This window comes from Pristiophorus japonicus, unplaced genomic scaffold (assembly GCF_044704955.1).
Source record: "Pristiophorus japonicus isolate sPriJap1 unplaced genomic scaffold, sPriJap1.hap1 HAP1_SCAFFOLD_42, whole genome shotgun sequence".
NCBI lineage: Eukaryota > Metazoa > Chordata > Chondrichthyes > Pristiophoridae > Pristiophorus > Pristiophorus japonicus.
The window spans coordinates 5,584,849-5,606,776 of record NW_027254090.1 but is presented as its reverse complement, the minus strand read 5'-3'; the positions used below and the strand labels follow the sequence as shown (position 1 = coordinate 5,606,776).

At 46.9% G+C, this 21,928-nt stretch overlaps 1 non-coding gene across 1 annotated transcript; it reads left to right on the top strand.

The window, feature by feature from the left end:
- The first annotated feature begins 18,773 nt into the window (after positions 1–18,773).
- On the top strand, positions 18,774–18,846 carry trnav-uac (transfer RNA valine (anticodon UAC)). The gene has a single exon. It is a non-coding gene; the product is annotated as a tRNA-Val (tRNA).
- Positions 18,847–21,928: the final 3,082 nt, after the last annotated feature.

Sequence of the window (21,928 nt, the reverse complement as noted above, 5' to 3'; positions counted from 1 at the left end):
GCAAAATACCTGCAGAAATTGCAGAAATGGACACTGGGGGAAATCGCTGGAAGCTGAAGTTCAGCGATTCATGTGGAGCAGGTATACAGTTCATACACCAGGACGCCACCAATAATGATGAAAGTGCTCCTCAATGGCATCCCAGTATCAATGGAGTTAGACACGGGTGCCAGCCAGTCCCTGATGGGTATCAAACAGTACAAAATGTTGTGGGTATCCAAGGCCAGGAGGCTAAAATTATCGCCGATTGACGCACAGCTACGGACTTACACCAAGGAGATCATTCCAGTGCTTGGCAGCGCCACGGTAGTCGTGATTCACAAAGAGTCGGAGAAAAGGTTGCCACTCTGGATTGTCCCATGGGATGGTCCCGCACTACTGGGGAGGAGTTGGCTTGCTGTAATGAAATGGAAATGGGGCGATGTCAATGCAATTTCCTCTGTGGAGCGAGTATCATGCTCACAGGTCCTGGAAAAATTTGACTCATTATTTCAACCCGGCATTGGCACTTTCATGGGGGCCAAGGTAGTGATTCACATAAACCCGGACGCCAGACCAGTACACTACAAGGCCAGAGCGGTGCCGTACGTGATGCGGAAAAAGATAGAAGGCGAATTGGACCGCCTGTTGAGGGAAGGCATCATCTCGCCAGTTGAATTCAGTGACTGGGCGAGCCCGATTGTGCCGGTGCTCAAGGCGGATGGGTCGGTCAGGATAAGTGGCGATGACAAGGCCACCATCAATCCGGTGTCACTCCAAGACCAGTACCCACTACCGAGAGTGGAGGACCTCTTTGCGACGCTATCCTGTGGAAAACTCTTTTCAAAATTGGACCTGACCTCAGCTTACATGACCCAGGAGCTGGCGAGTGAGTCGAAGAAGCTGACCACCATCACGACACACAAGGGGTTGTTTGAGTACAACAGATGTCCGTTCGGGATTCGCTCGGTCGCCGCGCTCTTCCAACGAAATATGGAAAACCTCCTCAAGTCGATTCCAGGGACGGTGGTTTTTCAGGACGACATCCTCATTACGGGTTACGATACTGAAGAACACCTCCACAACCTGGAGGAGGTGCTACGCAGACTGGACCGGGTAGGTCTGCGACTGGAAAAGGCGAAGTGCACCTTCCTTGCTCCAGATGTAGAATTCCTGAGGATGAGGGTAGCAGCAGACGGGATCAGCCCAACTGCATCCAAGACGGAAGCGATCCAGAGAGCACCCAGACCCGGGAACACGACGGAGCTGCATTCGTTCCTGGGGCTCCTGAACTATTTGGTAACTTTCTTCCCAAATTGAGCACGCTGCTTGAGCCGCTACACGTGCTCCTATGCAAAGGTCGTGAATGGGTCTGGGGGGACAGCCAGGAAAGGGCTTTTAATGGAGCACGCAATTTGTTATGTTCCAACAATTTGTTAATGCTATATGACCCATGCAAAGACTTGTGTTAACGTGGGATCTGTCGTCCTATGGTGTCGGGTGTGTGTTGCAGCATGTCAATGCCAAGGGTCAGTTACAGCCGGTAGCTTATGCCTCCAGGAGTCTGTCCCAGGCAGAAAGGGGCTACGGGATGGTAGAAAAGGAGGCGCTCGCATGTGTATATTCGGTAAAGAAAATGCACCAGTACCTGTTTGGCAGAAAATTTGAGCTGGAGACAGATCACAAACCCCTAACGTCCCTTTTGGCCGACAACAAGGCCATAAATGCAAACGCATCGGCCCGCATACAGAGGTGGGCACTCACATTAGCTGCCGATGACTACACAATTCGGCACAGACCGGGCACTGAAAACTGCGTCAATGCACTCAGCAGGCTCCCACTAGCCACCACTGAGGGGGCTACCGAGCATGCTGCTGAGATGGTCATGGCTGTTGAAGCTTTCGGAACGAAGGCTCACCCGTGACAGCCCATCAGATTAAAGTCTGGACAAATAGAGACCCGCTATTGTCCCTCGTCAAGAAATGTGTCCTGAATGGGGACTGGGCAGCCACGGACAGGGCATGCCCTGAGAAATTTAAACCATTTCACAGGCGCAAGGATGAACTCTCGATTCAGGCCGATTGCCTACTGTGGGGAAACCGCGTAGTCATGCCCCAGATGGGCAGAGAGGTGTTCATCAGAGAACTCCACAATGGGCACCCGGGCATTGTCACGATGAAGGCAATTGCCAGGTCACACGTTTGGTGGCCAGGGATATACGCAGATCTGGAACTTTGTGTTCGCAGGTGCAACACGTGTGCCCAGCTGGGCCATGCGCCCAGGGAAGCCCCCCTTAGCCCCTGGCCATGGCCCGCCAAGCCTTGGTCATGAATCCATGTGGACTACGCAGGTCCTTTCATGGGGAAAATGTTTTTGGTTGTAGTAGACGCCTACTCCAAATGGATCGAGTGTGAAATTTTAAATTCAAGCACATCCTCTGCCACGGTAGAAAGTCTACGGGCAATGTTCGCCGCCCACGGTCTACCGGACATGTGGTCAGTGACAATCGCCCGTGCTTCACAAGCACTGAATTCCAGGACTTCATGGCAGGCAATTGAATTAACCATGTCAGAAAGGCACCGTTCAAGCCGGCCTCAAACAGCCAGGCAGAACGAGCAGTGCAGATAATCAAACAGGGGATACTCAGATTCCAAGGGGGTTCCCTACAAACCCACTTATCACACCTCCTGTTGGCATATAGATCCCGACCACACTCGCTCACAGGGGTTCCACCCGCAGAGCTACTAATGAAAAGGACGCACAAAACCCGATTATCCCTTCTACACCCCACCATGAAAGAAATTGTCGAGAGCAGGCGCCAGTCACAATATAACTACCATGACAGGAATGCGAGGGCACGATGTATTGATGTAAATGATCCTGTTTTTGTCCTCAACTACGCTGCAGGGCCAAAATGGCTCGCAGGCACTGTGGTTGCCAAAGAGGGAAATAGGTTTCTGGTATTTAAACTTACCAATGGACAAATATGCCGCAAACATGTGGATCAAACAAAAATGAGGTTCAGCAACCCCATAGAAGAAGCAGAGGAAGAACACGATACAGAGTTCACTCCACCACAGGTGACCGAACACCGGAACCAAAGGGAGGAGAGCCCAGTCACTGTGGGCAGTCCGGACAGGCCTGAGCACTGCAAACAGCAGACACTCAGGCCAGCGCCCAACAACCGGAGCCCCAACTCAGGCGCTCTACAAGGGAGCGTAAACCACCAGAGAGATTCAACCTGTGATCCCAATAAGACTTTGGGGGGGAAGGTGATGTCATGTATTCAACCAGCATTGTAACCAATGTATAAACTGACCTATGTTGTACACCGTGAGAACATTGACCACTGGGTGGGAGACACTCCTAACCTGGACCTTCAGGTATAAAAGGGGAAGCTCCACCCACCTTCATCACTTGAGTGTGAAGGAATAAAGGACAGGTCACAGACTGACCTTCTCTCAAGCATGGGCCTCGTGTGTATTTATACGGTGTAGTAAGGACGTATCAGGCATTTTCTGTGTTAAGCGATGCTGCCTCTTCGTGCTTTAGGCAATCTCTCTGAATTAAACTCTGAAATATTCCCGGAGCCTTTCAATTATATCCTGTGGGCTCCCCACTGGGACAGTCAAGATGCAACAGAGTTGAAATTAGATTCAGTTGTTTGAACAAACACATTACGGCCGCTGATTTGAGTCCCTCATGACATGGAATATGTTTAAATGCAAAATTCCGAAATTGAAGCTAAACGTCCCAAAACTGGAAAATGTTGATCAGACTTATTATATAATGTAATTGGAAACGATGCTCTCTCTCTCCAATGGCCGTGTTCCTTCAAACACAATCAGACTCATTGTACACATTGTATATTGTTCTGATGAATGTTTTGCACTCTTCTGTGTTAATTCAGTGATTACTTTCCAAATGTTAGCTGAGTCTCTTGGGTCTGCTCTACTTCACTGTGGTATGCGGCTGCCTACTATAACTCTGGATATGTAATTCTCAATTAAAGTGCAGTGCTCATTTTACTATCGAATACACATTTGTTCTAACTTAGAGTCAGCAATGAGTAAGGATCCATTTTTCCACAGCACCTCAAACAAATACAGCATGACAAATCAATGAATGAAACACCTCGAACTAATAAGATAAGGTGCAATTTTCCCTCATTGTATAAATCTTAAATGTACGGTTTCATTCTGGGTAATTTGCGATATACGCCTTCAAAGGCAATGGGAAAACATCGCCAGTGGTGTAAAATAAATTGTTCTGGACTCTGCATGTTTGTAATGTGGACAAATTTGCTGCTGATACAAAGAGAAGATGGGAAAGCAAGTTGCGAGGAGGATGCAAACAATCTGCAAAGCGATATAGATTGGCTCAGTGAGTGAGCAAAAAATTGGCAGCTGCAGTATAATGTTGGAAGTATGAGGTTATCCACTTTGGTAGGTAAAACAAAAAAAGGTAATAATTACTTAAATGGGGAGAGATTATAAAATGCTGTCGAGCAGAGGGATCTGGGAGTCCTTTTACAGAAGAACATAAGAAATAGGAGCAGGAATAGGCCATACGGCCCCTCGAGCCTGCTCCGCCATTCAATAAGATCATGGCTGATCCGATCATGGACTCAGCTCCACTTCACTGCCCGCTCCCCATAACCCCTTATCCCTTTATCATTTAAAAAGCTGTCAATTTCTCTCTTAAATTTATTCAATGTCCCAGCTTCCACAGCTCACTGAGGCAGGGAATTCCACAGTTTTACAACCCTCTGAGAGAAGAAATTTCTACTCATCTCAGTTTTAAATGGGTGGCCCCTTATTCTAAGATCATGCCCTCTAGTTCTAGTCTCCCCATCAGTGGAAACATCCTCTCTGCATCCACCTTGTCAAGCCCCCTCATAATCTTACACGTTTCGATAAGATCACCTCTCATTCTTCTGAATTCCAATGAGTAGAGGCCCAACCTACTCAACCTTTCCTCATAAGTCAACCCCCTCATCTCCAGAATCAAACGAGTGAACCTTCTCTGAACTGCCTCCAAAGCAAGTATAGCCTTTCGTAAATATGGAAAACAGAACTGCATGCAGTATTCCAGGTGTGGCCTCACCAATACGTTATATAGCTGTCGCAGGACTTCCCTGCTTTTATACTCCATCCCCTTTGCAATAAAGGCCAAGATACCATTGGCCTTCCTGATCACAAAAAGTTTGCATGCAGATACAGCAAGTAATTAGGAAGGCAAATGGAAAGTTGGCCTTTATTTCAAGGGGGAAGGAATATAAAAGTACGGAAGTCCTGCTACAACTGTACAGAGCACAGGTGAGACCACACCTGGAGTACTGCGTACAGTTTTGCTCTCCTCATTTCAGGAGGGATAAACTAACATTGGGGGCATTTCAGAGAAGATTCACAAGGTTGTCTTATGATGAATGGTTGAACAGGTTGGTATCTACCTATTGGAGATTAGCAGAGTGAGAGATGATATCTTTGAAAGGTGTAAGATTCTGAGGGGACTAGACAGGGTAGATGCAGAGAGGATGTTTCCCCTCATGGGGGAATCTAGAACGAGGGGACATTGTTTCAGAATAAGGGGTTGCCCATTTAAAATGGGGATGAGGAGGAATTTCTTCCCTCAGAGGGGCGTGAATCTTTGTATTTCTACCCCTGAGAGCTGTGGAGGCTCGGTCATTGAATATATTTAAGGTGGAGATAGACAGAATTTTGAACGATATGGGAGTCAAGGGTTAGGCGGAGATGGTAGGGAAGTGGAGTTGAGGCCAAGATCAGATCAGCCATGATCTCACGGAATGGTGGAACAGGCTCGAGGGGCTAAATGGCCTTCTCCTGTTCCTATGTCCCTCTGTGTAAGGTCTGGGAAACACACGGTGGTGATCTGTGGAAACTTCAACTAAATGGTGTTGTTTTAAAGGGGATGCAGAAACAGAGTGACCGAGAGATTTACACACAGCAATATTTGAAGGTGGGTAGACAAGTTGATAAGGCTATTAAAAAAGAATACAGGGCCCTTGGCTTGAAACGTGAAATAGATTACACCAGTCAGGAACTTACACCAAAGCTTTATAAATCCCTGCTTAGGCCTCAGTTGGATCCTGTTTACAGTTCTGGGCACCACAATTTAGGAAGAATATCGAGGATTTGGAGAGAACATAACAAATATATAAGAAACATTTTCTGTTGTTATTGAAAACACAAACACAGGTATTCATTGAAATCCAACCTGTAGGTGGCCACACACAGATTGAAGAGAGCCAGGGAGACTGACAGAATCAGGAAACACCGGGAAATGGACAAGAGATATTGACAAGGACTAAAACCGCTTTGAGACCAGACAATTGCGGGAACCCCTGTGGTTAATGAAAGGGCTTTGGATGGTTGATTTCCTGACACACTTGTAATGTGGGGAAATATGTGACCAAATCACCCCGACATGGATCTCAACTCTTTCAGAAGCAAGAGAGTGTGTAACCTGGGTCTATAACATAAAGTAATGGGGTCCTTAACGATTAAAGCCCATTATTAATTCTCTCACACACTTCAATTATGTTTTTGAAATGAATTGATGGAAACTTCAACAACTGAACTTTAATGAGTTAAGGAACTTTAATCACTGATGAAGTTTTATCCCCTATCTGATTTTACACACACTGTATTTTAGGAGAGTGAGTTAAAATGCCCATCACTCATGATACAAGGAACCTGGGGCTATTTTTTAAAAATGTATTCCACAGAAAAATATTCTCCAAAATAATGTTTCTGTCCGTGCTCAAACCGGGGATATTTCACATGTGAGGCGAACGTGATAACCGTTACACAACGGAAACCTCTGCTTACACCTCGAAAAAAAGCATCCTGCAGCGCTGCCTCACTTCCCAGCAGCAGATCAAAGCCACAAACAAACCAATCGATTATTCCCACTTCCCCACCTCCACAGATACTGCCCGACCTGCTGAGTGTTTCCAGCATTTTCTGGGGTTGATGTGCGTCGCTTTCAATTTTTGAAATTTCACCAAGCAAAGAAACGGTCAATCGAACTGACCCTGTAAGCACTTTGTTCGTATTTATTCACAGGAATACCCGCAATCGGGAGCAGAAAAGGAATTAAAACCGAATACCGTCTTCAGGACAATCAGAATATTTCGTCACAGACAAGGCACCGGAAGGCTGGAAGGTCGATCACACCGGTTGTGGGAGAGCTGGTTGCCGGTGACATGGAAGTGTCTGCAGTGTGCGGGACCAGACTGCTTCCACACATCCACAATGAATGTCCCACACTTTATTTGGGAAAAGTACAACTGTGAGTGGACAAGTTCCATCCCGGTTGGAACAATCTGAAGGTTTAACTGACTGACACCCTGGTTTTGGATGTCTTGCAGTGTGCACTTGCGTCAGTCTCTGTGACGCAATGGTTTAGCGTGTTGGGCTATTGACCTAAAAGTTGGTGGTTCGAGCGCACCCAAAGGCGAAGTTTTTAACTGTGTTTTCCCCGAGGATTCGGTGCCGCACGGTTCCAGTTTGTCATTGCGCGTTTTGACTGCACAAACATATTCCGCAAACATTGCCAGCTGTGCTGTTATCCAGTGAGTTCGCACTCCAATACTTTTATGAGCATTCAGTTCAAGTGGAGAGTTTGAGTGTATACAGAACTGTACAGTGATATCAGAAAATTTAACAAGGCTGTGGGACATTGTGTTTTGTTAATATTGAACCACGAATATGAATAAATCCATTTTTTCCAATATTTAATTGAGCAAGTTTTCAAAATGTTTCCACCCAATTTTGAACCAGGAACTTTTCGCGTGTGAGGCAAATGTGAGAACCACTACACTACGGAAACACTGCATTTGAAGTAATGTTAGGAACACAACCAGAGTTTTAACCTACACAGCTGGACTACTCTTCAGGAGCTGGTTTTACGAGAATAGAAAGACGGTGCTATATTTAGGAAGGCTGTGAGTGTGGTAGGAATTGATCCAGTGTTTCACAGGCTTTACACATAGGAACAGGAGCTGGCCATTTAGCAGCGTGTGGTTCGGATCTGGAATGCACTGGAGGCAGACTCAATCTTATCTTTCAAACGGCAGTTGGATAAGTGACTGAAGGAAAAACAATTGCAGGCCTCAGGGGAAAGAGCGGGGGAGTGGGACTCGCTGAGAGTCGGCACGGGCTCGACGGGCCGAATGGCCTTCCGTGCTGTAACCATTCCATGATTCTATAAGTTAGTGGCACACTTCATAGTGTTGGTGGAAGCAGAACATTGCAAAGGGACATGGATTGAGTCGGCAAAACAAGATGCATCTGATTCAGGAGATTCAGGGTGCGTGGAAATTCGGGAGTTTAATGACTTTGAAAGGAACATTTTTGTTTTGAGCAGTTTTGGTCAGAGAAATGTTTGTGAAAGGAATTTTTTGCACAGAGGAATGCAGCATTTAATCTTCTGCCTTAACACTTCTTTCTGTGTGTCGAGGTCACATTTCTTTTCGATGTCATTCTTCCAGAATTGATATTTCATTTGCTGTTTCACAATAACCAGACCCTTGCTCTAAAGTCAGTCGCACTGTTTCCCCAGTCTCATGTTGATGTTACCAGCAATGAACATTTTGAATCAGATCCCTAAAGCACAGTGTGTAAAATGGGACATGTTTTAACAATTAACGTGGGGCTCACACCCCTGAATCCAAGATTAAGATTCTCATGCTCGACCGATTGACCTAGCCGGGCTTCTGCCAAATGCACCTTTTTGTCGCTGATTGCAGCCAGGCGCCTGTTGGCTCCGCCCCAGATGTTTAAACTTGCTGTCGAGGAACTGACAGAATCCTCTTGAATGGTGGACCAGGCTCGAGGGGCCGAAAGGCCTACTCCAGCTCCGAATCCTGACATGTTTATGATCTTATAACCTTTCACAGGAGAACAAACTCGCCCCTGAGCATGCATGAGGACAAAGCTCCAGAAAATAATTCCGCCCGGTGAGCTTTCGCTTGTAAGTGTTCAGTCCTGACCCTGCAGTACAGACTCAGACGAGGCACATGCTGAAGTCAAGGTCACTCTGGACCTGCACCTTTATTTCACAGCTCTCATGTGCCACACTTGCCTGAGACCTGCCTTTATATACCTGTGTGGAACAGGTATGCAGTGTCTCCTGCAAGTGCACCCCTGGTGGTAACGTATGCTGTGGTTACAGGTCATATCTAGTTACAGTCATGTATAGCATGGTAAGATACAGTTATATACAGTAGTGTGAGATGCATGACATCAAACTCCCCCAAGGTCTTATTGTCTTTATAGATTCAGACTCTGAGGTGGTCTACGCTCTCGCGTGGAGCGTCTTAGTTGTGGTTCAGTTGTTTGCCTTGGTGCCTGTTTTTCTTTCAGTGTGATTGCTGGTATCTCGCCTGGGCTGTCTGTTGAGACTGCCCTTTCCTCAGGTTGTTCCCTCTGTCTGTCCACCAGGTGTGGTGTGAGTTCCATACTGTAGTCTGCCTCTCGTCCTGCAGTATTGTTGGTGAATCTACTTTTTACTTGGTCTACATGTCTCCGACAGGTTTGGCGATTGTCCATTTGTACAACCAGTAGCCTGTTTCCTTCCTTGCCTGTTACTGTCCCTGTACGTCATTTGGGACCCCTGCCATAGTTTAGCACAAGCACTTTGTCCCCTATCTCATTCCACCCCCCCCTCAAATTTAGGTCATGGTACTCAGTTAGCTTCCGGCGCTTAGCCTCAACAATTTCATGCATGTCTGGGAGGATTAACGAGAGCCTGGTCTTTAAGGTTCATTTCATCAATAGTTGCGTGGGGGGAACCCCAGTCAACGAATGTGGACGAGATCTGTATGCCAGCAGCATTCGCGACAGGCGGCTCTGCAGCGTGGGACCTTGGATTCTGAGCATGCCTTGTTTAATGATCTGCACTGCTTGCTCCACCTGGCCATTGGAGGCCGGCTTTAACGGTGCCGTCTTAACGTGATTTATGCCGTGGTCAACTATAAATTCTTGAAATTCTGCACTAGTGAAGCACGGCCATTATCACTGACCAATATGTCAGGAATTCCGTGCATTGCAAACATGGTTCTCAGGCTCTCCACAGTGGTGGAGGTGGTGCTCGAGTTTAAAATGGTGAACTCGATCCATTATGAAAATGCATCAACGGCTACGAGGAACATTTTGCCCATGAATGGGCCCGCATAGTCTACATGCACCTGCGACCACTGTTTTTGTGAGCCAGGGCCTGGGGCTTAGGGGGGCCTCCCTGGGGGCATTACTGAGTTGGGCACAAATGGTGCACCGACCGATGCAGAGCTCCAAGTCCGCGTCAATGCTAGGCCACCAGACGTGGGATCTGGCTATGGCCTTCATTAGGATGATCCCCGGGTGCTCGCGGTGGAGCTCCCGGACAAACGCCTCTCAGCCTCGCAAGGGCATAACTACTCGGCTGCCCCACATCAGGAAGTCTGCCTGTAGTGATAGTTCATGCCTGAGCCTATGGAAAGGTTTGATCTCCTCGGGGCACGCATCGCGGGTCTCTGCCCTGTCACCAGTTAAAACGCATCTTTCGTCCAGGCTCTGATTTGGTGCGACATCATGGGCGAACCTGTGGATTCAAAGGCACTGATTGCCATGACCATCTTACAGTCCTGTTCGTCCGAACCTTCTGTGGTCGCCAGGGGTAGCCTGCTAAGCGCATCGGCACAGTTGTCTGTGCCTGGTCTGTGCCTTATTGTGTAGTCGTAAGACACCAGCATGAGTGCCCACCGCTGAATGCGTGCCAAGGCTTTGGCGTTTATTGCCTTGCACTCAGATAGCAGGGACGTGAGGGGTTTGTGGTTGGTTTCTAACCCGAACTTGGCCACGAAAAGGTATTGGTGCATCTTTTTGACATCGTACACGCACGCGAGCTCCTCCTTCTCAACCATATCGTACCCGCACGCCGCCCGCGAAAGTGACCTGGAGGCATAATCAATGGGTTGTAATTTACCCGCATCATTGACATGCTTTAAAACGCACCCGACCCCGTACGCTGACGCATCACATGTAAGAACTAACTTTTTACCTGGGTCAAAAAAGGCTAAAACACTGTTGGTACATAGAAGATTGAGTTCTTTATTGAAGGCGCGTTCTTGGGCGTCCCCCCAAAACCAATCGCACCCCTTTCTGAGTAGCATGTGGAGAGGCTCCAGCAGCGTGCTGAAGTTCTGCATAAAGTTCCCAAAGTAATTGAATAGCCCGAGAAAGGCAGGCAGTTCCGAGATATTCCAGGGCCTGGGTGCCAGACGAATTGCTTCAGTTTTTGATTCTGTTGGGCAGAATCCATCAGCGGCAATCCTTCTGCCCAAAAATTCAACCTCAGGCGCGAGAAACATACACTTGGATTTCTTAACTCTTCGGCCTACTGGATCCAATCGACTTAGTACTTCCTGCAAATTGCGGAGATGGGAGTCGGTGTCCCTGCCCGTGATGAGTATGTCATCTTGAAACACAACCGTCCCCAGGATGGACTTGAGCAGACTCTCCATTTTGCGCTGGAATATAGCAGCTGCCGACCTGATGCCGAATGGGCATCGATTGTACATAAAAAGGCCTCGATGTGTGTTGATGGTGGTTAGTAGCTGAGACTCTTCGGTCAGTTCTTGCGTCATATACGCAGATGTAAGATCTAGTTTCGAGAAAAGTTTTCCTCCAGCCAACGTGGCAAATAGGTCCTCTGCTCTGGGCAGCGGGTATTGGTCCTGTAGGGAGACTCTGTTATGGTAGACTTGTAATCCCCACAGATTTGTATGGATCCATCAGGCTTCATGACGGGGATGATGGGACTTGACCAGTCGCTAAATTCCACGGATGAGATAATGCCTTCCCTAAGGTCCAGTTCGTGTTCAATCTTTTCCATCATCACATAAGGCACAGCTCTAGCCTTGTGATGGACCGGTCTGGCATCCTGAGTGATGTAGATTTTAACTTTAGCCCCTTTGAAGGTACCCACACCTGGCTGAAAGAGATGTTCAAAACGACTTAGAACTGCAGAGTAGTGTGAGATACATGACAGTAAGGTGAACGTGTGAACGGCCACATTGCGGAAACATCTCCACCTTCAGCACCAGGTCAGACGGAGATGCTGATCGAGCAGGTGAACTGCAGGATCCCACTTTTTAGGAGCTGATCGTTGTGCCAAGCAAATGAGTTTTGCTTAATGACTAAAAATAAAAGGTGCGAGAAGTGGGATTCAAACCCACACTTTCAGAGCAGACTGAACACAACAGCTTAGACCGCTCGGCTGTCCTGACTATCCAGTGCTGTATACGGCCACCTGCAGGTTGATTTTGAACTTTTGTGTCTTGTCACAAGAAATAAATGAGGGCAACAGGTGTTTCTCTGACTGACACCGGGGAAACAGTGAGACAGACCTTGGAGCAAGGGTCTGGTTGTTGCCAAACAGCAAAGAAAATATTAATTCTGGGATTACCCAAAAGAGCAGTGACCTCGACGTGATTTGGACACGCAACCTTCTGATCTGGAGTCAGACGCACGACCGTTGCACCACGAGGCCGACACAGGGAGCTTGAGATGTTCGTCTATGTGAAGATTCCGCAATACAAGGGGCTTTAAAATCCCTGTCCATTCCCACCAGGTATCAGAAGAAGCGCTCACCTGCCAGTCACCGTATGTTTTTTGTTTAACTTTTATGTTGTTTTCACGGGAAAGCATCATTAATTAACCCGTCATCTTCTTTTGTACAATGAAAGAAATGCTGACTGAGGGACAGTCGATACTTCAATCATTTGTTCTGTGCTTTGTATGTTAACTGTTCAACCATATCCCATTTTACACACAGTGTTTTAGGAGTCTGGTTCAAAATCCTCATCGCTGGCGACACCAGGAATCTGGTGCAACTTTTGTCAAATTTAACCGCACCGGTTATTCCGACACGCCAAAGTTCCCTGGTGGATCCATTTTCTCTCGCTAAAAGTTATCTATTTATTGGTGAAATAAAGAGCAATTAAGGAATAAGGGAGCCCTTTTGCTAGGAGAATAAATAGCAAATGCTGGAAATCTCAGCAGGTCAGTTCGCATTTGCCAGGAGACAAGACTCGCCTCCAATTGTTCCCCTATAGGAAATTTCCACACAATGTTCTCGCCCGGCATCGAACCAGTGACCTTGCATGTGTAAAGTAAACGTGATAACCGCGACACTAGGGAAACCTCTGGCACAGTGATCTCAACAGAGGGGAGCTGACCAGTGAGCTCCCTCTGTGCTGATCACCACTGATTTTTAATTTGGAAGCAAGTCATCCTCGACTCCGGGATTACCTAAGAATAGAGGAGGATCAGGAATGCGTTGGCTCACCTGAAGCAACTTCTGTCCCACACTGAAAGTTCTCAATCCTTCTCCTCTGCTGCCCTTTACAGAAATGTCACGTGTTCACTTCCACATCCTCACAGTGGGGCCACAGAGGCTCCTACCGTCTCCCCGCGATCAGCAAACTCGCCTAGTTTGTAAAATTAAACCCGGTACATGTGTCTGGCAAAGGGCAGGAGAAGCGGGAGAGTGTGTAAGCTCATTCTGTAACAGATAGTAGTGGGGTTATTAACGGCGATTACAGCAATCATTAATCCTCTCACACACCTCAATTATGTTTCTGCGATGAACTGATTGAGAATGGAAAGGGTTAATGCTCGGGATCTTAACCACTCAACCAGGGAACAGCTTCGATAATTTGTATCAATATAAAAATATATATTTATATATGTACCTGTATGTCAACGGCAAGCTGTCTAGACCTCATGGCACAACGGTCGTGAATCGAACTTTGAGCGAGAGAAATTATTCCACAGTGACACCCATTTCATCTTTTATTCCCTTTTAAACACTAGAAACTGAGACAGGGTGAATAAATAGAGAAATAAAAGCACATTGATACAGACAAGAGGAAGAGAGAAGGGGAAATACTGTCCCCACCCAGAACTAATGCAGAACCCCCTCTGCTGCGCTCGGGGTGGCCACCCCAGCCTGGATACACTAACGTCCCAACAGCTCATTGACTGTCGGAGTGGGACCGTGCGGCGCTTCAGAAGACAGGTCGAAAAAGCAAAGTCACTGATTCAGTCTCACGTGCTTCTCTAATCAAGTGTAGCCACACACTAAAACTTGCTTTTATAATGGCTATACATTACCATTACCATCAAGCAGTTGGTTCATTGATCTAAAGGTGTGACTTTAGATGAGTCGAAGTTAAATGAAATTTGTGAGAAGTCCTGGGTTCCAATCCTGGACGAGTCCATTATTTTGCCGGCGAGTTTTGAAATTGCATAGAAATTTTGCAAAGGAAGACTTGCATTTCTGCAGTGCCTTTCAGGAACTCATGATGCCCCAAAGCGCTTTGCAGCCGTTGAGTTATGTTTGAAGTGTTGTAGTGTGGGGAAAGATGTGCCCAAATCACCCCACATGAACCTCAACTCTTTACAAAGAAGTTTGGTGCAAATAATCAGGTGCCTCAGGGACTGGGACTTTCTTTGAATGAGCTCTGCTTGTACCTGCATTCAAGCTTGAAACAGCAACTGGGCTTCCATCTCACGGGAGCAGCGTGTAGCGGTTCGCGAGCAGGTGACGAGGTTTGGGGTTGATGTGCGTCACTTTCAATCTTTGAAATTTCACCAAGCAAAGAAATGGTGAATCCAACTGTCCCTGCAAGCATTTAGTTCCCGTTTAATCACAGGAATATCCGCAGTCAGGAGCTGAAAAGGAATTAAAACCTAATAAGGCTTCGGGACAATCAGAATACTTTGTCACAGATAAGGCACCGGAAGGCTGGAAGGTAGATCACACCGGTTGCGGGAGAGCTGGTTGGTGGTGAGATGGAAGTGTCTGCAGTGTGCGGGACCAGACTGCTTCCACGCATCCACAATGAATGTCCCACTCTTTATTTGGGAAAAGTGCAACTGAGAGTAGACAAAATCCAACTGGTCGGAGCAATCTGAAGCTTTAACTGACGGACGCCCTGGTTTGGGATGTCTTGCAGTATACACTTGTGTCAGTCTCTGTGGCGCAATGGGTTAGCGTGTTCGGTTGTGAACCAAAAAGTTGGTGGTTTAAGCCCTCTCAGGGACTTCAACTGTTTTCCCCGAGGATATTGTGCCGCACAGTTCCAGGTTGTCATTGTGTGCTTTGGTGTCACGAATATATTCCGCAAACATTGCCAGCTGTGCTGTTATCCAGTGAGTTCCCACTCCAATACTTATATGAGCATTCAGTTCAAGTGTCGAGTTTGAGTGTATACAGAACTGAACATAGATATCAGAAAATTTAACAAGGCTGTGGGACATTGTGTTTTGTTCATATTGAAACATTAATATGAATAAATCCATTTTTTCTAATATTTAATTAAACGGGTTTTCAAAATGTTTACGCCCAGTTTCGAACCAACGATCATTCGCGGGTGAAGAAAATGTGACAACCACTACACCACGGAAACACTGCAATTGAAGTGATGTTCGGAACATAACCAGAGCTTTCACCTACACAGCTGGCCTACACTTCAGGAGCTGGTTTTATGAGAATAGAGTGATGGTGCTATATTTAGGAAGTCTGTGAGTGTGGCAGGAATTGATCTCGTGTTTCCCAGACTTTACACATAGGAACAGGAGATGACCATTTAGCAGCATGTGGTTAGGATCTGGAATGCACGGCTTGAAAGGGTGATGGAGGCAGACTCAATCTTATCTTTCAAACGGGAGTTGGATCAGTGTCTGAAGGAAAAACAATTGCAGGGCTACGTTAAAAGGGCGGGGGAGTGGGATTCGCTGAGAGTCGGCACTGGCTCGACGGGCCGAATGGCCTTCGGTGCTGTAACCATTCCTTGATTCTATAAGTTAGCGGCACATTTCATAGTGTGGGTGGAAGCAGAACATTGCAAAGGTACATGGATTGAGTCGGCAAAACTAGAGGCATCTGATTCAGGAGATTCTGGTGAAGCGGAAATTCGGGAGTTTAATGACTTTGCAACGAACATTTTTGTTTTGTGCAGCTACGGTCAGAGAAATGTTTGTGAAAGAAATTTTTTGCAGAAAGGGATGCAGCATTTCATCTTCTGTCTTAACACTTCTTTCTGGGTGTCGGGTCACATTTCCATTCGATGTTATTCTTCCAGAATGTATATTTTCTTTGGTGTTTCACAATAACCAGACCCTTGCTCTAAAGTCAGTCTCACTGTTTCCCCAGTCTCCTGTTGATGTTACCAGCAATGAACATTTTGAACCAGACCCCGAAAGCAGTGTGTAAAATGGTTTATGGTTTAAGAGTTAACTTGCAGAGCATAGGTAAATTATCCAATTATGGAATCTCCTTCAGTTAGAATTTCTTTATTTGTGCAAAAGAAGATCATCGGTTAATTAACGATGTATTCCCGTGAAAGCAACATAACATGTAGTTAAAAAGTAATCAACAAACTTGGTGTTCGAACCCGAGAATCTGAGATTAAAAATCTCACGCTGTATCAACTGAGCTCGCTGTGCTTCTGCTAAAGCAAACGTTATTGTCACTGTTTGCTGACAGGCGCCTGTTGGCTCCTCCCCAGATGTTTAAACTTGATGTCGAAGAACTGCCAGGATTTTCTTGAATGGTGGACCAGGCTCGAGGGGCCGAATGGCCTACTCCAGCTCCTAATCCTTACATGTTTATGATCATATGACCTTTCACAGGAGAACAATCTCGCCCTGAGCATGTATGAGGAGATAGCTCCAGCAAATATTCCCACCCGGTGAGCTTTCGCGTGTGAGGCGAACGTGTTAACCGCTACACTGCGGAAACATCGCCACTTTCAGCACCCGGTCAGACGGAAATGTTAAGCGAGCAGGTGAACTGCTGAATCCCACTTTTAAGGAGCTGGTCGTGGTGCCAAGCAAATGAGTTTTGCTTAATGACTAAAAATAAGAAAAGGGATTTGAAACCGCGCTTTAAGAGCAGACTGCAAACTGAACGCAGCACCTTCGACAGCTCGGCCATCCAGACTGGAAGTTCATTTAAATTTTGAACTTTTGTGTCTTGTTACATGAAGTAAATGAGGGCAACTGGCATATCTGTGCCTGACACCGGGGAAATAGTGAGACAAACATTGGAGCAAGTGTCAGGTTATAGCCAAACATCAAAGAATTTCGCAACTTTTGAAGAACAATGATCCCGACATGATTTGAATACACAACCTTTTGATCGGGAGTCAGATACACTACCGTTGCACCACAAGGTCTACAGTGCAAATTGTTCATGTTTGGAAACATGAAGGTTCCTGAAACATAGTTTCATTTACCCTGCATTGGTGCAATAAAAGGGCTTTAAAATGCCCGGCCACTCCCACCGTGGGTCAGACAGCATCAGAAGCAGTGCCCACCTGTCACTCACCCTCTCACGCCCGCTTTCATCACCTGCTGCCCGCGGACTGCAGCAAATCCAGTTCATCATTATCATAGGCAGTCCCTCGAAGAGAGGATGACTTGCTTCCTCGCCAAAAAAGGATGAGTTCACAGGTGTTTCAATATTCCAGGTCCTGAAATGTATGTTGAAGGGAGGAAGATGCCTGTGCGTGGATTTTTTTAACGTGTGATGGCCGTTGCACCCCAGCCATCACATGGGCTTGACAGAGCGAGGTATTCGTCCAGTGGCAAGGGTTAAACAAGACGACTGGAGACCAGCTCTGCTGCGCAGACCCAGTGTGCACACATATCGCAGTGTGGGCTGGCCCGTGCTAACCCTGGGCCCCTGGCCCCAAACTCATGCTTCCGCTGGGCCCCGATCACGTCCCTCTGCAGTCTCTCGCCGCTCCTTTGCCCCGATCTCGCCGCTCCTGCTGTATCTGCTCACGCTCCAATCACTGACCTGGACCTTGATGACGTCACTCTTCGCTGCCGCCGCCCTCCTGCACCAGCTCACGCTGCTCCCTGGAGCAGTCTCCCGGGACCTCCAAGCTGCTCCCAGGGCCACTCGCCATTCCTTTTATGGCCCCGACCTGCCGCTGGTGTTCTCCCGTTAGTGTATCCAGGCTGTGGGTGGCCACTCCGAGCTCAGCAGAGGGGTTTCTGCATTAGTTCTGGGTGGGGGCAGTATCTTTCCCCTTCTCTCTTCCTCTTGTCTGCATCCCTATGCTTTTATTTCTCTATTTATTCCCCCTGTCTCAGTTTCTAGTGTATAAAAGGGAACAAAAGATGAAATGGGTTTCAATGCGGAACAATTTACTTCACTCAAAGTTAAATGCACTGCTGTTCGCCATGAGGTCAAGGTAGCTAGCCGTTGATATTCAGGTTCTTATATAAATATATATAAATATATCAACATCTATCATAACTGTTCCCTGGTGGTCGAGGGGTTAAGATCTGCCGCACTGACGTGGTAACGATACTCGATCAATTCATCGCATAAAAATAATTGAGGTCTGTGAGACGATTAATAATTGCTGCAAGCACCAGGAATACCAATACTTTCTGCGATAGACCGAGCTTACAGACTATTTGGCTTCTCCTGCCCTTTGCCGGGCACGTGTTCTGGGTTTAATTTTACAAACTGGGTGAGTTCGCTGATCTCGGGGAGACGGTAGGAGCCTCTGTGGCCCCACTGTGAGGATGTGGAAGTGAACACGGTGGCTGGGTGATCCGTGACATTTCTGTAAAGGGCAGCGGAGGAGAAGGATTGGGAACTTTCAGTGTGGGACAGAAGTTGTTTCAGGTGAGCCTCCTCATTCCCGATCAGCGCAGAGGGAGCTCATTGGTCAGCTCCCCTCTGTTGGGGCTGTTGTACCAGTGGTTTCTGTAGTGTAATGGTTATCATGTTTGCTTTACACGCAAAAGGTCCCTGCTTCAATCCCAGGCAGGAACATTTTGTTTAAACTTGCCAAATGGGAACAATCGGAGGCGAGTTGAGTCTCCTGGCAAATGCTGCCTGATTTGCTGAGATTTGCAGAATTTGCTGTTTTTATTTGCTATTTATTCTCCTGGCAAAAGGGTTCCCTTATTCCTGAATTGCTCTTTATTTAACCAATAAATAGATAACTTTGAGTGAGAGAAAACGGATCCACCGGGGACCTTTCGTGTGTGAGGCCAACGTGATATCCGCTACACTGCAGCCCATCAAAGGGCGAGAAACCACTGAATATAAAGGATGAGCTCACAAATATCAGGGGCAGTGCAGTCTGGTCAACGTCAAACCCTCCTTTCTTATTCAGCAGAGGCATGAACGGGAATCAGACGCCACAAAGTTTAATTAAAGACACAAATACAAGTAACACTTCTAAATCTTTTCACTGTAAAATTCTTTTACTTTATTTGAAATCCTGCTGCATTGAATCTGAAAATGAGCACCGTAGGATTTCATCTTCACTACTGATTCTATTTTCTGTGCACGGTCGGAATAACCGGTGCTGTTAAATTTGACAAAAGTTGCCCCAGATTCCTGGTGTCATCAGCAATGAAGATTTTGAACCAGACTCCTAAAATACAGTGAGTAAAATGGGTCAACATGAATCAGAACATAAGAAGATAAGAAATAGGAGCAGTAGTCGACCATACGCCCCTCGAGCCTGCTCCGACATTTAATACGATCATGGCCGATGCAATCATGGACTCAGGTCCACTTCCCTGCCCACTCCCCAAAGCACAGGACAAATGATTGAAGTATCGACTCTCCCTCAGTTAGCATTTCTTTCATTGTGCAAAAGGAGGTGAGGGGTTAATTAATGATGCTTTCCCGTGAAAACAATACAAAAGTTTAAGAAAAAAACATACGGTGACTGGCAGGTGAGCGCTGCTTCTGATACCTGGTGGGAATCGGCGGGGATTTTAAAGCCCCTTGTATTGTGAAACCTTCATATTGCCGAACATCTCAGACTTCATGTGTGGACCTTATCAGGCAATGGTAGCATGCCTGACTCCAAATCGAAAGGTTGTGTGTTCCAATCATGTTGGGGTTGCAATTAATTTCAACATTGTTCTTCCAGAAAATATTTTCTTTGCTGTTTGGCAATAACCAGACCCTTGCTCCAAGGTCTGTCTCACTGTTTCCCCGGTGTCAGGCAGAGATACGCCTGCTGCCCTCATTTATTTCATGTGTCAGGACACAAAAGTTCAAAATCAACCTGCAGGTGGCCACATCTAGCATTGAATACTCAGGGTGGCGGAGTGGTTTAAAGTGCTGTGTTCAGATTGCAGTCTCCTCTGGAGATGCATGTTCGACTTTGACATTTCTTATTTTTAATCATTTAGTGAAACTCTTTGTTTGACACCACGACCAACTCCTTAAAAGTGGGATTCTGCAGTTCACCTGCTCGCTTCACATTTCTGTCTGACCAGGTGCTGAAAGTGGAGATATTTCCACAGTGTCGCGCTTAACACGTTCACCTCACAAGCGAAAGCTCCCTGGCCGAGAATATTTTCTGGAGTTTTTTCCTCATACATGCTCAGGGGCGCATTCTGTCCTGAACACTCGAGCTAAAGTGCTGAGTTCATTGCCCATGTTGTTAGCAGCCTGCCAGTGAATCTGTTTAAGATGTTCAAACAGATTCCTGACAAAGCTGTCCCGGCTCGCTTCCCGGAGACACTGTGGTCACCAGTGCCCCAGTTTCAGTGGCTCAGCCCCGGGAGGTAGGCCATCCGTTAGAGAATACCCAATATCAGGGATCAGTCTACGGACAGGAATCCCCAGCCGGCAGCCTTCGGCGGTGAGGGACTCACGGGAGAGGTTGTCGTGGACCAGCCACGAACTGAGAGTCCCCAGCCTGCAGCCCCCGGCTGTGCAGAATCCTCAGTTAATGAAATGAACTCAGCAGCCACACCTAAAGGGGAAGTGCGTTGTTGCCCCAGAGGGGCCATTCCCCCGATAATGTGGGACTCAGGCACACCTCCAGTCAGAACACTCTGGGTCCTGCGGTACAGACCGCCTTACCGCCGGCCACACAGGCAAACCAGAGGCTGAATAAGGGAAGGAGAAGAACAGGGATTAACTTGGCCAGTCAGAGACGGGTGGCACATGTATATAATAGCACAAAATGAGTTTACGAATGTTGAAGAGTTCTAGTTTTAAATTAAGATTTTAGAAATTTCAGGTCACCACAACCTCACGAGGAATCCATGGGTAAAGAAGCAGTGAGAGGAATAAGATCGGTTATGAAGGAGTTGTGGCCGGCAGTGTAAGGGGTGGTTTTAATGGGGTCAGCTTTCCCTTCTGACCTTATATTAGCGGTTCCGAATCGCTCCCTGACCATTGGTTCTCGACACTGGAATTATGAAGGGACTGTAAAAGACTTGACAGACAATCGGTTTCAAGGTAGGAAGAAGGTATGGCTTTATTGTGTTTATAAAGAAGTAAAAGGCACACCTTTAATAACACACACAGACCAATACACACTGAGGGGTACAACACATTGAATAAATTGTCAAATTACAGCCTGTGGGGAAAATAATACAGCTTAAACTCTGAATGGAGTAAAGAGGAGAATGCAGATACATTTACACAAGTTATCCCAGCCTCCCACCTCCCAATTCCCGTAACTAACTAAGTTATAGCTCTTAGGGTTCAGGGGCTATGCTCACCAATCCCTTTAGACAGTTGCCGGTGATTCGCGGTTTCGGGGTTCGCTGCACTTGGCCTTCTCGGCGAGCCGTACCCCGGACAGAGGAGAGGACTTCGGACTGCGTAGTCTTCGGTTGGGGTGCGTCCGTTGATGCGCTAAGTTGCGTTTTGGATGTATGGGGTAAGTACCCACTTTCTTTGGTTCGGAATAGTTTTAGTTAGTCCCTTTTGGTAATTTCTCCCCTGTTGGGTCGTTCAGAAGTAGATTGTAGGGTGGTTGTCAATTTGGTTGCTGACAACCTTCCGTTTCGTGGGCTTTGTGCTCGGTCAGTTCTTGATGAGTTCTGGTAGTTTCCTTCACTGTTCCATTTCTTCACTGTAGAGGAAGCAGGCT